Genomic DNA, 15,216 nt, shown 5'->3' with positions numbered 1-15,216 from the left:
TTTTGCCATTTTGAATAGGTAAGTTCACTGTACCCATAGAAGGTAAACTGAAATGAATGGTGGGCAGAAGTTATCTTGTCAAGTTTCCGTTTCATATTTGTCTACCCACATAGTTCATTTAGCAAACACACCCACGTAGTTCATTAAGCAGAAACCATTTGATTTGTAATCCAGGGTTTGCGGATTTAACCTTCTGGCAAGGCAAAATTTCTCTTGGACATTGAGTCAGTTGGTAGTTAGTCTACACATGTGGGGTTTTAAGTTGCTTACGGAGAACTTGGTAATTACTGGTTAGCTATCCAGGAAGGACAATTCGGTGAACACTCAGCAGAGATACAACCAAAAATTGTAGTTAAAACCAAAACAAACTTTTGATAATAAAAAAGGTTTATCCTGAAACTCAATTGTTTATGGTTTTATATTTGAAATATAATGCTCAAATGAAGATTTATTAATGTTGTAAGTTCCAAAAAAGCATTATTTGTAAAGATATTACCAAATTTAAATTTCATGTCAATAAAGGGAGGTTATAAAAAATTTATTTTCTATAAAGTCTAAGTCAAATTTTTCAATAAGAAATGATAGCATATATTTCAATAATAACATATTATGGGGACAGATATTTGCGATACATATTTTACAAAGTTATCCTTCGATGTTTGAAAATTGTTTTAGAAGAAAAATTATATACATATGTAAAATTTCACTGAAGTGTGGTGACAACCTTAATTACAGTATACAGGATCTTTAATTATTGCCTAATAATAGTTGGTATTCAGAAATTATTTTTAATAAAAAAAGGTTTACACCTGAAGTGAACATGTTTTAAAAGTTATTAAGAATAGGTTTGAATTCATAATACTTGAAGATTAGTGCCTTTTGTCATTTTAAACATTTAGAAATTTTTAGATGTTTCTGTCTTTAGTTTGTAAACTTTCTATTTAGTGAATTAAAATTTTTAGCTATTCAATATAAAAGCTGAATGCAATGGTTGAGATAGTTGTATTAGCTCTAATTAATCACTGTGCAGCCATCTTTTATTGCTCATTGAAAGGAATGGAGTAGTGGGCTGTTACTCCACATTTTATTTCTGATAATCTAAGATCGAACATTATAAAATTGTTTAACCTATTTCAAAGTGACATTTTGCCAGTACATGCCAGTGTTACAGATATTCTTGTTTATAGATTTAGTCAAAAGTAAATTCTTTTGCACCATGTTCAAGTGATTGTTAGGAATGAGTAAGTAAAAATTTTGTATTACACTTACATTTCTATGACAATTTACAAGTAACAACGATCAACTTGGCCTTTTCTCAATGGAAATTATCTACAAAATTGTGCAGTTTTCCCTGGAAAAAAAACCACACCATTAAATTAGCAATTTTAGCAACAATTATTTCCAAGATCAAAGGTTAAGGCCTTTTCCAAATTCAATTAGAAAATACAGAAAAAACACTGATAAATAATTTAACATTACATCTTGCCCAATGGACCTATAAGTTACCTTACACCATTGTTATAGTTCACAAGAAATTACTATTGATTAAAACAATCTTTCTCATAAATTTGACTGAAATGCATCCTATTAGTTTAAATTTTATAAAAAAAAAAGTTTATAACCATGTATACACATTATTTGTATATTTAGTTTTTTTTTATCTCACTCACAATAAGTACAATTGTAATGGATATTCAGGAACTACTTTTTCTACAGATGTCTACTATATTGTTACTGAGTCGGAAGTAAATGAAGCAACATCTGCTGGATACCTTGACTTGCAGGACATGACGTTAGCTGAGGGACTGAATATAATAATAATAAAATATATCTACTTAACAGGATGTGTTTGTTAATCTATGCCTACATATATTTACAATTAAATATGTTGTGTAAATTTGTTTCACATACAGTTTGCTTATAATCAAATGCAGAACAAAGGAAAAAGATGTCACTTAGTTTATGTGTAATTGCATAATAAATATTTACTATAAAAGTCCAGAGCTTAGATATTTGGCATGTATCATCAATTTTTAGTCTTCTAAAAAAGTTATATCAACCATGACCTTGAGGTCAAACTTGGCCCTACCTTTTGGGCTCACATGCTTTTTGTAGACTTTGAACGCGTCTTTACTATTTTATGGAAAACTACAATGCTCTGAGCTTATATATTTGGCATATAGCATTCCCTAGTAGACCTGTACAAAAGTTTTATGAATCAAGGATCCAGAAAGTGCCCACCACGGGAGTCATTTAGTATTATAAGGATAAGTATAATCAAACATTTTTGATAAAGTTTAGTCAGTCTTCCCTAACTGAAAGATTCTTTTTGATTACCTAAACAAAAGTTATGATTTGAGCATATATTGCCCTGCCTAAGCAGTGCTCTTGTATTACTTTGTGCTGCAGCTATATTTTTTTCTTTTTGTACATTGTATATTAGAATGTTATTTTTATAAAAGGTAAATAGTGAGTACAATTGCTGACTTGAACTTTGCTAGTCTGCTGTTGAAAATAAGATGAACCTTGTACAACCTTTTTTTAGATTTTTTATACCCTTTATGTACATCATTCTGTAAACTTCATAAAAGTCTGCAGCAGAGTGGTAAAGGTTGTCCCAACCAGAAAGTAAAAAAAGAGAGCTAGAAAAAGGCAAGTGATAATATGTATTCTGAGTAGCATTGTTATTGTATGGACTTTTGCTTCTGAAGTATGTTAGCCCTTTATATTTATTTCAGTACATCCATATGCTTTGGCAAATTGGATTGCATCAATGGTACATAGTTGCCAGTTGTTTCCATTTTTCTGAAATTTCTGTTACCCCCCTTTTTAGTGTTTTCGAAAATGAGTTTGGTTAACAAATAACATTTACAGAAAGTTAAAATAAATATAAAAAAGTTATTCCCCTTTTGTTATTTAAATATAAAAAGTTATTTATAATTCCTCTTTTGTTATTTGAATATAAAAAGTTATTCCCTTATGTTATTGTCCCCCGCCTTTTCGAAGAAAAAAGGGGGATATAGACTAATAGGCTCCGTCCGTCACTTTCGTGTCCGGTCCATAACTTTGTCAATTATCAAAGGAATCTGAAATTACTTGGCACAAATGTTTGTTATAATAAGAAGATGTGTCATGCGCATTAACCAGACCGCTACCTTCAGGGTCAAGGTTGCACTTGCTCATTCAAGGTCAACATTGTCTATTTGATGGTAAATGTCGTGTCCGGTCCATAACTTTCTTATCTTTGAAGGAATTTTGTAAATACTTGCCACAATTGTTCACAATAATTAGACGATGTGTCATGCGCAACAACCGGTCACCTACAGGTCAAGGTCACACTTGGAGGTCAAAGATTAACATAGTCTATTACAGGGTATATTTTTGTCTGGTCCATAACTTTTTCATTTATCAAAGAAATCTGATATAACTTGGCACAAATTTGTTATGATAAGACGATGTGTCATGCGCAACAACCAGACCCCTACCTCCAGGGTCAAGGTCGCACTTGCTCATTCAAGGTCAACATTGTCTATTTGATGGTATAATTATGTCGTGTCCGGTCCATAACTTTCTTATCTTTGAAGGGATTTTGTAAATAATTGCCACAATTGTTCACAATAATGAGACAATGTGTCATGCGCAACCTTGCCACAATTGTTCACAATAATAAGAAAATGTGTCGTGCGCAACAACCAGTCACCTACCTCTAAGGTCAAGGTCACACTTGGAGGTCAAAGATTAACATAGTCTTTTACAGGGTATATTTTGTGTCCAGTCCATAACTTTTTCATAGATCAAAGGATTTTGTAAATACTTGCCACAAATAGTCACTATAATAAGACAATGTGTCTTGCGCAACACCTGCATCCCTACCTCCAAGTTCAAGGTCACACTTAGAGGTCAAAAGTTAACATAGTCTGTTTTAGGGTATATTTTGTGTCTGATCTAGAACTTCTTCAGGATTTTGAAATAACTAGGCACAAATAGTCACAATGATAAGATGATATGTCATGCATAACACATGTGTCCCTACCTCCAAGGTCAAGGTCACACATAGAGGTCAAAGATTTACATAGTCTGTTATAGGGTATATTTTGTGTCCAGTCCATAACCTGGGATTTTAAAAATACTTTGCACAAATAATCACAATAATAAGATATGTCGGGCGTAAAGCATGGGTCCCTACCTCCAAGGTCACACTTAATCGTCAAAGATTGACATAGTCTGTTATAGGGTACATTTTGTGCCTGATCTATAACTTCTACATAGGGATTTTGAAAATACTTGGCACAAATAGTAATATTAATAAGACAATATGTCATGTACAACACCTGCACCGCTACCTCCAAGGTCAAGGTCACACTTAGAGGTCAAAGGTTAACATGATAGAATTTTAAATTCCGTGTTTCATTTTACTAGTATTTCTTTAATAAATTTAATGTTGCATTTGCAGATCTAGCATTGATCATAATTTTGGACTGAAAGTCCTGAAATCCATACCTTAATCTTTTGAAATAGCACAATTTTATGCTTCATCATAAAACTTCCCCGAGGCGGGGGACGTTGGTAACTCTGTTACAAATTCTTGTTTGAATATAAAGTTATTCCTCTTTTGTTATTTAAATATAAAAAGTAAGTGTAATTTGAATATAGGTACATAATCATTTAATATGTATCTAGCAGGTTTAAGGTGATTGCTTGGAAATAATTCTTCGTCTTGGTGTTTAATGGAAGACATAGTCATAATGACCAATTATCAGTTTCGACAAGAGTATTGATAATATCCTCTTAGACTTGAAACTATCAAACTCAACTAACTCAAAGTTTTTAACCAACTAACTGACAACATAAATGGAATGGACTAATTGTTTTACAATACAAGCAGCTGTAAGGTGATAAACCTGTTGTGAAATAAAGGTAAGTATATGAACATTAAAGGTTGGGGTCTTTTTTCTGACCTCTTAAGTAAATTGTTTCAACTGCTTAATTTGGAAAAGATTGTACTAGCTAAGGAAAAATTTTATTTGGTATGTCTGTGGCTTTCAATTTTCGCATGAATCGGTCATAGATTAATTTCAGCATTGTAACAGTCAAATTAAAGGTCAAGGCCTTACATTGTTTCAAATAGTAAATCAAAGGTTAGGGTCAGTGTGAAACAGATTTAAAAGATACTGCCTATTGCCAGAAGCACCATTTGACTATATATAAGAACCTTTGTTTCATGAAATATTTGGCCACATCGATAAGGGTGTAATGATACGCTCACCTCATGATACGATATGTATGGCGGTACCGAGAGTGTCCATGATATGATACATATCACGATACAGATTGACTAAAGAAAATTGTAATCCATTTAAACTTTATATTTTCACACAGATGTGTTATGCAAAATTAATGTAACAACATTATTGTTATTTCCACATTATTTCATAACTACCAAGTATTTATCAAATGAGTTATTTGCATTAAATGATGCAGTATGGCTTGAAATCGTGTGAATGAACTGGTCAACTTGTTTTCTATTGACATTTTGATAGGTTAAGTAAAAGGCTAAAAGCTTTAATATTTAATAAAAATATCTACAATAAAAAATATCATTCAATATAGATGCACAGGTAATAGAAACATCACATTTTTATTGAAATTGTCATATGAAAGGTGAATGCTATTTTGGATAAATTACTGAAGTTTAATAGTAAAATTTAAAATGTTTATCAGTTATAGATGACACAACTTGCCTACCATGTGTCACAATGAGCATAAGCTGAACACAAAAATTATTTTACTTTACTCACTTATCACACATTCATAACGGAAATGATCATATTAGATAAATATATCCGTTGACAGTAGGGAACTCTACACAACTAGCCGTATATTGCAGTGCTTTGACAATATTTTGGATACAACAATGTGGGTTTTATTTGCAAAAATTGTCAAGATATAGTATTATTATTTATTCACGAATTTTAGCTGGCCAAAAAGTGTTTCCAAAAAGGCCAGCCGATCTGAGTTCTTATGAAAATTACGATACGTCGGAAAAATAAATTCTGGACACTGGAGTAGCAGTCAAAGAAGACATTTTCCCGATAATTTTTTCACCTGAAATCAAAAAACCTTCCATATTTGGGACTTAAAACCCACTGATGTAGATTTAAATTCATCTTCTGCAATTTTTACTGAAATAATTACTCCCCTTGAATGGTGAAAGTCAGGTGGCAGGAGATGGCAGGCAAGGAAAATCTTTTCATAACAGTTTTCTCAGCAACAACTTATCACAGCCTCTTGATATTTGGCATACAGCATTGACATGAGGTCCCATACAATGGGATTCAATTTAAGGTCTGTCACTCATCCACTTCCTGTTTACCGACTTAGTTAAATTTTACTGACTTAGTTAAATTTTGGACATTAATGGTCAATGATAGGAAATTTTCGTAACAGTTTTCTCAGCAACTACTTATCACAGCCTCTTGATTTTTGGTATACAGCATTAACATGTGGTCTTTTACCTTGGGATTCCATTTCAGGTCTGTCGCTCATCCACTTACTGTTTCCCAACTTTTGTCGTAACATCACAGCATCAAGATATTTGGTATACAAATGCAACCCAGCATTTCTGTTTGGACATGACAGCTTTAAACATTAAAACAAATACGAGAAGGTTCTGAAAAATAATATGTTTTTTTTACAAAGATCGGCAAGTTTGATTGGTGCTTCAAAATGAACAAAGGTCATAAGAGCCTTGATTCAACATTTAAATTCATTGGCACAGCTCTTGTTTTGATGTCATACATAACCCTGATATTTCAAATGAAGCATAGAGAAATTGTATATTAATTTGGAGGGAAACAATATGGACAGGGTATAGAACTCTGACTTCAACATGGGTAGCAAAAGGTTTAAATTGGTAAAAAGAATAGTGAACCAAAAGTTAGATATAAAAGAGCAGCAGTTAATTATATTGTATGCAAGCAAAGCAGAGCTATGAAATTGAATCAGTACACAATAATAGAAAATTTAATGTTGCAGGTACAAAAAATGTCAATTTCTGCTTGTAGGTCAGATTCCATTTTCCTATTGGGTAAAAAAACCCAGGAAACTTATGATTTACTTTTTGAAACATATATTGTGTAATATATGGACAAAAGTTATGATTGAATTAAAAACTGCAAAAAAGCAAAAATAGTTTTGGCCATTAGATACATCAAGCATTGTTTATATTCAATAAAAGAGCGTGTTAAGTGTGAACTTGTGACACTTGAGACATGAAAATACGTGGAAAAAAATGAAGTATGTATTTTTGTTATGGCTGAAATTTGAAAGGTGAAATTTTCACAATTGTAAAGGCATTGTTTTTGTGTAGCTTCTTTTCAGATAGCAGCTTCACAGACTTTGATGCTTTGAAATTAAAAACAAAGAAGGCTGTAATACCATGTAAGTATTGAATCAACGCATCGTTTGTGCAAGAGATGAAGAGTCCTTGTATGTGATTTTGTGTGATGCACATACATGTAGTTCAACATTGTTGATTAAAATGAAACGAAATTTTATACCTTCTTGGAATAAATTAAGTAATTGAAAATTCCTTCAGTGATAAACTTGGAAATATTATGGTTTTTAACTAATATCTATATTGTACAGTCATAGATTTAATTTACAAGCATCTATGATTCCCAAATTCTGGGAATTCAGGGTTGACAAAAAGTTAATTTCAATTCTTAATGTATCTTAATTCTTTATCAAATGCAATGCATGCCTGAAAAGAAAAACTATAGATAGAAAGTAGTCTACAGACTTTAGATGTATAGATGCATTATAAGAGCTGGGTTTTCCTGTCTTTACCAGCAGCCAATGTCTAAAACTTGCATATAACATACCAATTGTGGGTTAAAAATTAAATAACAGAATTAAGAGTTATTTGTATTGTAGCATGGTTGTGATATAAATTTTATATGACAACATTCAAAGCATGCAACTTGTTCAGCGTTTTTTTTCTCTACTTTGGGAATGGTGCCAGTACCAGACTGATTGGGAAAAAATGCGTTATTTTCACTAAAATTGGGAATTTTTTTAATGCATTTTTTTCAGCTACAAATGAGATTAGACATCATGAATAAAGATAGCTAAGGCCATCCTTAAAAAAATGTTTGTTTGCAGTAACCCGACCCACAATTTTCAAGGTGGGTAGGTAGGTCGATTTTTTTTTTTTTTTTTATTGAACTGTACTCCCAAATAAACATGGAATTTCAAAATACTGGACAATATATGCTTTGATAATCTGGTAACAATTAATAAATTGATAACTGAATTCTAATTTAATAAGACCTACATTTTATTTCTTCCATTAACCTTTAAAAGAACAAAAACAAAGCACAAGGCATAATATTTTGATTAAAAAAAAACAATTTTTTTTATCCAGACCATGAAAAAAAATTTTGAGTAGGGGCAAATTTTGTGAGTCGGTCGCGTTACTGCAAACAAACATTTTTTTAAGGATGGCCTAACAGCTGCTTTTACTGTCCAGATAGAACTATTGAGTGGTGATTTATATGAATATGTTGGATTTAAATGATTTTAGAAAAATCACTTGGCCTTGTGGGCATTTTGAACAGCCATTTTGGGAATTTAACATTTTGGGAATGTCTATTTTCTATTGGGAATGGTACCGTTTTTAAGGTTAGTAGTTATATAAAGAAAAAAACCACTGTTGTTATGAACAGCACCAACGTAAACACAAGATATACCAATCTGATATGAAAAGAATAGGGTGTTGTTAGTACAAAATCCAGGATCATCCTTCAGATATAATTATGACATAACCCTTCATAAAATATGATTAGCTTTAATATTCCCAACAGTATAGAACCAAACCAGCCTGAACTTCCTACAGTCTGACCAGGCTGTTCTTTTGGCTGACCTTCAAAATTTCATTCCGATATCTTCAAAATAGATAATGAACAGTTCTAAACATCAAGGAAGATGAGGACATTTTAAATCATTCAGAAAGTTAAGACCTGGTTCTTTATCCAAAAAAATTGTATGTTATATTGTAACATAAATGTCTTGAAATTTTGTCTTACAGTTTGTCAGGCCAACTTGAATTGTGTTTTATGAGACTAAGTATTTGAAGTAAAAATCTTAATTTGTGATTTTGTTTGGTAAGTTAATGCAGGTGCCACACACCATTGTCAGCCACACAGTTAGGGATTACCAAAAATCTATTTTAATCTAGATTTTACCTGCCATGCATGGACTTTTAAGTATTGAAAGAAAGGTAATGAAAAAGGAATAATGACACTACTTATGAAATAATTTTCAAGCTATAGGATGGATTGTAATTTGCAGCATAAGTAAAGTATTGGATAACCATCGAGGATTGCAAAATGAGGACCATGATCTGGAAACCAACAGGCAAACTGCACACCAACATATTATATGAAAATTATTTACTATTAAACGAATATTAGAAAACAAAAAAAATATTGTTAGCTGACAAATATACTTTACTCATAAATGAAAAAATTTGGCATATTTCTTATAGTACATTAGCATTAGCCGAACGGGAGATAAAAAAAATATATTTATAATACTGCATGTTTGTAACATCACTTTTCTTTGGATAATTTTGACATTGATATAGTTTAATATACACAGCTACTATCATTTGATGAAGAAATCTCACTTTTTCCTCCCCCCAAAAATGTGTGTTGTTTTATAAATTTGTTGCAAATATATCTGACAGGATATATGGCTTTATAGGAATGGTTGTTTGGAATATAACACTTGCCAGAGTGTCAGATTGTATATTTTCAAACAAATGTTTATATAGGGCCATAAAACCTGTCAAAAATCTTTATAACTATTAATATGCATATGCATCATTCCAAAGTCAAATGAAAGATCAGGTCAACATGATACTTAGTTACTAAACTGGTGAAAACCGCCATTCTTAATGGTTAGTTGATAAGACTTCATAAAAAAACTTAAAGAGGATGAATACCTTAATTACAGTTAAATGCAACTCAATAGAGGCATTGCTCATGACCACAAGATTACCCCTATGAAATTGGAGGTCATTAGGTCAAGATCATTGATAATTATGTAAAATCTTTGTCAGATATCATTAAACTTTGGCAGTTGATTTCAAAACCCATTTTAATTTTGAAGTTATTAGGTCAAGGTCACAGTGACACATAATATAGAATACTTGTTAGACCAATAACTTCATAAGGAATAAGCTGTGATATATGGAACTTATAAGGGAAATTGCCCATTGTAAGATGACCCCTATTGATTTTGATGTCACAAGGTCATTGTGAAACTTACTGTACAATAATTGTCCAATCAATTACCAGAGAAGTATTAAGTTGTGATTGATGCAACTTTGCAAGGGGGTTGCTCATGGTCTTTAGATGACCCCTATTAATTTTAAGGTCATAAGGTCAAGGTCAAAGTAAGTAAATATGCCACTGAAGGCCTATGAATTTTGGACATCAGTGTCTTGTGGACACATTTTTATTAGTCCCCTACCGGTTTACCGGAGGGGACTTTAGGTTTACCCTCCGTCCGTCTGTCCGTCCGTCCGTCCGTCCGTCAGTCCGTCCGTCCACAAAACTGGATCCCGCGATAACGCAAAAAGTACTGAAAATATTTTAATGAAACTTGATATATGGATAGATGGCAGTATGGAGGTTATGCACGTCTTTTTCTTTTCTTCCTATGTTGAAAATTCTGGTTTGCTATGCAACAAATAGACTGAAAATATGACAAATTTTAACACAATAAATGGATCCCGCGATAACACAAAAAGTACTGAAAATATTTTTATGAAAACTTGATATATGGATAGATGGCAGTATGGAGATTATGCACGTCTTTTTCTTTTCTTCCTATGTTGAAAATTCTGGTTGCTATGGCAACAAATAGACTGAAAATATGGCAAAATTTTACACATAACCTGGATCCAGTGATAACACAAAAAGTTACTGAAAATTATGTTTATGAAACTTGACATATGGGTAGATGGCAGTATGGAAATTATGCACATCCTTTTCTTATCTTCCTATGTTTGAAAATTCTGGTTGCTATGGCAACAAATAGACTGAATTTCAAGATTTCTTATTCTAGTTTTTAAAGTTTTTTCACTATAAGTTCTTTATTTCTTAAGGTATTTTCTTCAAACTTTAAATATAAGTTGCTTGTCATCAACCATATCATATGTGGCAAGGTTTACAACTCTAGTACAAAATTTATCAGAATTACCTCCCTTGAACTTAAAATTTCATGAAAAAAAAATTGTTTTTTTTTAATAACTTCTTTTTCTAAATGTATCTACTTCAAACTTCATATAAATGTTTCTTATTGTCACTCAACATTTGTGAGTGTTCAATACTCTAGCAAGACTATTTCCAGAATTATGCCCCTTTTTGAACTTAGACTTTTTTTTGAGAAATTGGTAATTTTTACTCCAACTTCTTCAATCATGATAGGATTTTAAAAATGATATATTTTGATAACAGGGATGTTTAAAAAATAACTTTAGAGTGTCCTTCAGTCCGTCTGTCTGTACATAAAAACTGTTTCCTGTGATCACTTTTAAAGAACTTTTTCAACAAATTAACTTAAAATAGGAACATAAGTGAATGGCCCTTCAGAATGTTGCTTGGGCTCTTACCGGTAGGGGACTTATGGATTGCTTGCAATACTATGATAATTGCTTGTTAAATAGATGGAATACCTTACAGTAGGTGGGTACATTATGTAAGTTATTGTTAGGTTAAATATCATACAGTTATAGTTGATAGATAAACAAGATATTAGTGAGGAATACCTTACAGGTAGTTTGTAGACTTTTTACAAGTTTTTGGTTGAATGTTGTAAATTTATTTGGTAGGCTATACAACCTATTGATATGTAAACTTTTGTACAATTATTATGTCAGCTATAAGTTTAGTTGGTAGACTGAATACAATTTATTGGTAGGTGAAATATTTTCCTTATTAGTAGATGTTAGATTTCACAATTTACTGCTAGGTAAACTGGTAGATTCACAACTTAGTATACTGGTAGGTAAAATGTTGTACAGTTTGAAAAATATACAAGTTACAATGTATGAGTAAAGTTGGTAGACTTCACACAAGTTATAAGTAGGTGAAATGTTGTATAGTGAGTGAGGATATAATGGCCCATAAATGGGTTTCTTTGCATATTTTGTTTGTCTTTCTTGTTCAATAAATCAAAAGAATTCAAGATTTGTATGCTTAAAGTTTAAACTTTTAAGTGATTTGAATTCTTTCATCCATAATTATAAGAACTTTAGGTAAATAAGTACGGCAGAGAAAGTCAGTACAAGCCTGTGCTTGAATTAATACACTAACACTTAGGGGTACAAGGATGGGGTTCTTTTCCTTCCAGTATTGAGTAAGAAATCAGATAATATAATATGCCAAAATTATTGTTATTTTACCTTCACAAAGGTCTTTGGTTATATAGGAGTGTCTGTCTGTTTCTAATGTTTTCTGGATGTTAATACTATGGTTAGGAATAAGACATGGTCATCAAGCATGATATAAAATCAAGCTTGGTATAAAGCAAGCTTAAGTGGAGATCTTGCTTAGGATTGCTTTTGGGCGCCCTAGGGTAAAGGTTTTTTTCACACATTCCCAGAAAAAAGGAAAGCATTTCTGGATGAATTCACTAAGAGATGGGAATGATATTTGTTATCAAACTTGGTATATAGCAAACTGATGTGTCACTGTGTTACACCGTTTTCCTGGATGATCACTAGGAGTATTTTAGGAATGAAGATAATTGTCATTTCAAACTTGTGGTATTAAGCCACCACTAAGTCTTATTCTGTAGGATCTCGCATAGGATTGCATTCAGTGCTCCCCTTGTGGGTTCAAGGTTCTCTGTTACTAGAAAAGGGAAAATGGTTTCTGGGTTGGATGGACAAATATGAGGCATGGTTATTGGCTTTTATTGGTTTTCCATAACTCTTTAAGCAAGGCAATGAAATTGTAAAAATTGTTGGTTCACAGATGATACATCATAAAATAAAGGTCAAGTTGAAATTTGGCTTCAGACCAGTAGTCTAATATTTCATGTAGTAAAGGTTTTTTTTTTCACCTTTTGTGATAGCTCAAATTTTTACCTTGGATGATTGGATTGACAAGATCTACGTATTCTTTGAACATAGTTCTCCCTGGTTGATGCCTATGTTAATAATAATAATAAAATATAGAGTAAATAAAAGTGAAAGGTCACAGCCATTGCAGGGATTAAATTGAATTGATATAATATCAGCAGAACATAATTGATTATTGACTTGACGACACTGTGTCCATGTTGCACAAATGCAAGGTACTTCCTGGAAGCAGTCTATTGGAAAATTGTGAAAAAAAAAGAACTTAAATCTACTTTATCATTAAATGTGATTAACTTTGCAGTGGATCCTAAAAGCAGTCCAAGAAGGCTTCTTTTAGATTTCCTTACTTTCTTTCCAAACAGCTGGATGAAACTTTGATTTATGCAGGGGCTCTTTGTTAGGCATTTGAGGACTGGTGTCAGGGTCCATGCTGGGGGAATTCTCGCATGAAATTTCCCAAATATTTCAATTCAAGGGGGAATTTCAATAGAAGAAAATTAATTCATTAAAAACAAGCGAAAACAAGAAACATTTAACAAATTTATCAGCAAGAAGCTGCTGTCATGAAATATTTGGTTATTTCCAATGAAATTGAATTATGGCCGATAAAGAGGGGGAATTTTTTTCGATTTTAAGGGGGGGGGGGAACATAATATTTTAATGGTTTAATTGGGGAATGGGGCCCATATTCGGTCCCAAAGTTTACCAAACAAGAGCCCTGTTATGTTATCAGTACTTGAAACATTTGTTGTAGAAATTTATGAGTAATTATATAGATTGATGAACACGAGAGTCTTCAACCTGTTCATGTAGTTGTAAATGAAACAAAGGAAAGCTAACAGTTTTACTGACTGTTATTAAGGTAAGTATGACTAAATTCTGTATCATATTTCTTTAACAATGGAATTTTTATTGTTACATTTATTAATAGCAATTTTCTTTGGGTTACATTGTGTCACTTAATGTAATAATCATGCATTTAATTTTGATTGTTTATTTGTAGTACATACAAAACACAATCATCTTCAGGTATAAGGAACATACATGTAACCAATATGATTTATGTTTGAATTTTTGAAAAGAATCTGGGTTTGAATCCTTGTGGGATATGAGGAAGCTATCCAGCAAACTTACGGAATGCCGTTAGTTCTACTCGGGTGCTGATGTGTGCCTGAAATGATGCACATAACTGCATAATATATTGTTCTTTAAATCTGTTTACGCATGGATTTTAACGTTAGCTACAATAAAACTATATAGAGTATCAACTATTTAATTATAGCTACAAAAAAGTTTTACTGTTTTTAGCTCGACTATTCGCAGAATAATCGAGCTTAGATTTGTCGGCGTTGGCATCCGTGGTTAAGTTTTTGCGTGTAAGCAAAAATCTCCATAACTACAGAAGGGAATGGATTAAAACTTCAAATACTTGTTCTCTGTGATTATCTAACATAATTGGCACAAGACCCATAACTCTGATTTGCTTTTTTGCATAATTATGCCCCTTTTTTGACTTAGAAATTCTTGGTTCACTTTTTGTGTGTAAGCTGATATCTCCAAAACTACTGAAGGAAATAAATTGAAACTTCACACACTTGTTCTCTGTGATTATCTTACATGATTTGCAGAAGTCCAGTAACTCTTGATTTGTTTTTTTTGCATAATTATACCCTCTTTTTGCTTAGAAATTCTTGGTAAAGTTTTTGCTTGTAAGCTGGTATCTCCATAACTACTGACGGGTTTGACTGCCATTTTTGGGACAATATTATGCATTCATAATAATAAAGCTGTGATTAACTCGATAAAACATCTTAATAACAAGCCTTTGTACCTTTCGGACAATTTTATGTTATAGGTAAGCATTATTATACTCAAACATCCTTATGTGACAACTTTTTCGAATAGTCGAGTGTTACTGTCCTCTGACAATTCTTGTTGAATTTTATAAAGATATGTCATAAGCCAAACTTGTCTATCTTGACTTCACAAGCATCAATATATTCTTCTGAACTTGTAACTCCTAGAAAGTGTTGGAACAGAAGTAGATGTTGCTCCACTTTAAT

The sequence above is a fragment of the Ruditapes philippinarum genome, unplaced genomic scaffold, assembly GCF_026571515.1.
Source record: "Ruditapes philippinarum isolate M1 unplaced genomic scaffold, ASM2657151v2 ctg1525_1_1_1_1, whole genome shotgun sequence".
Taxonomy (NCBI): domain Eukaryota; kingdom Metazoa; phylum Mollusca; class Bivalvia; order Venerida; family Veneridae; genus Ruditapes; species Ruditapes philippinarum.
This window is presented reverse-complemented; position numbering follows the sequence as displayed.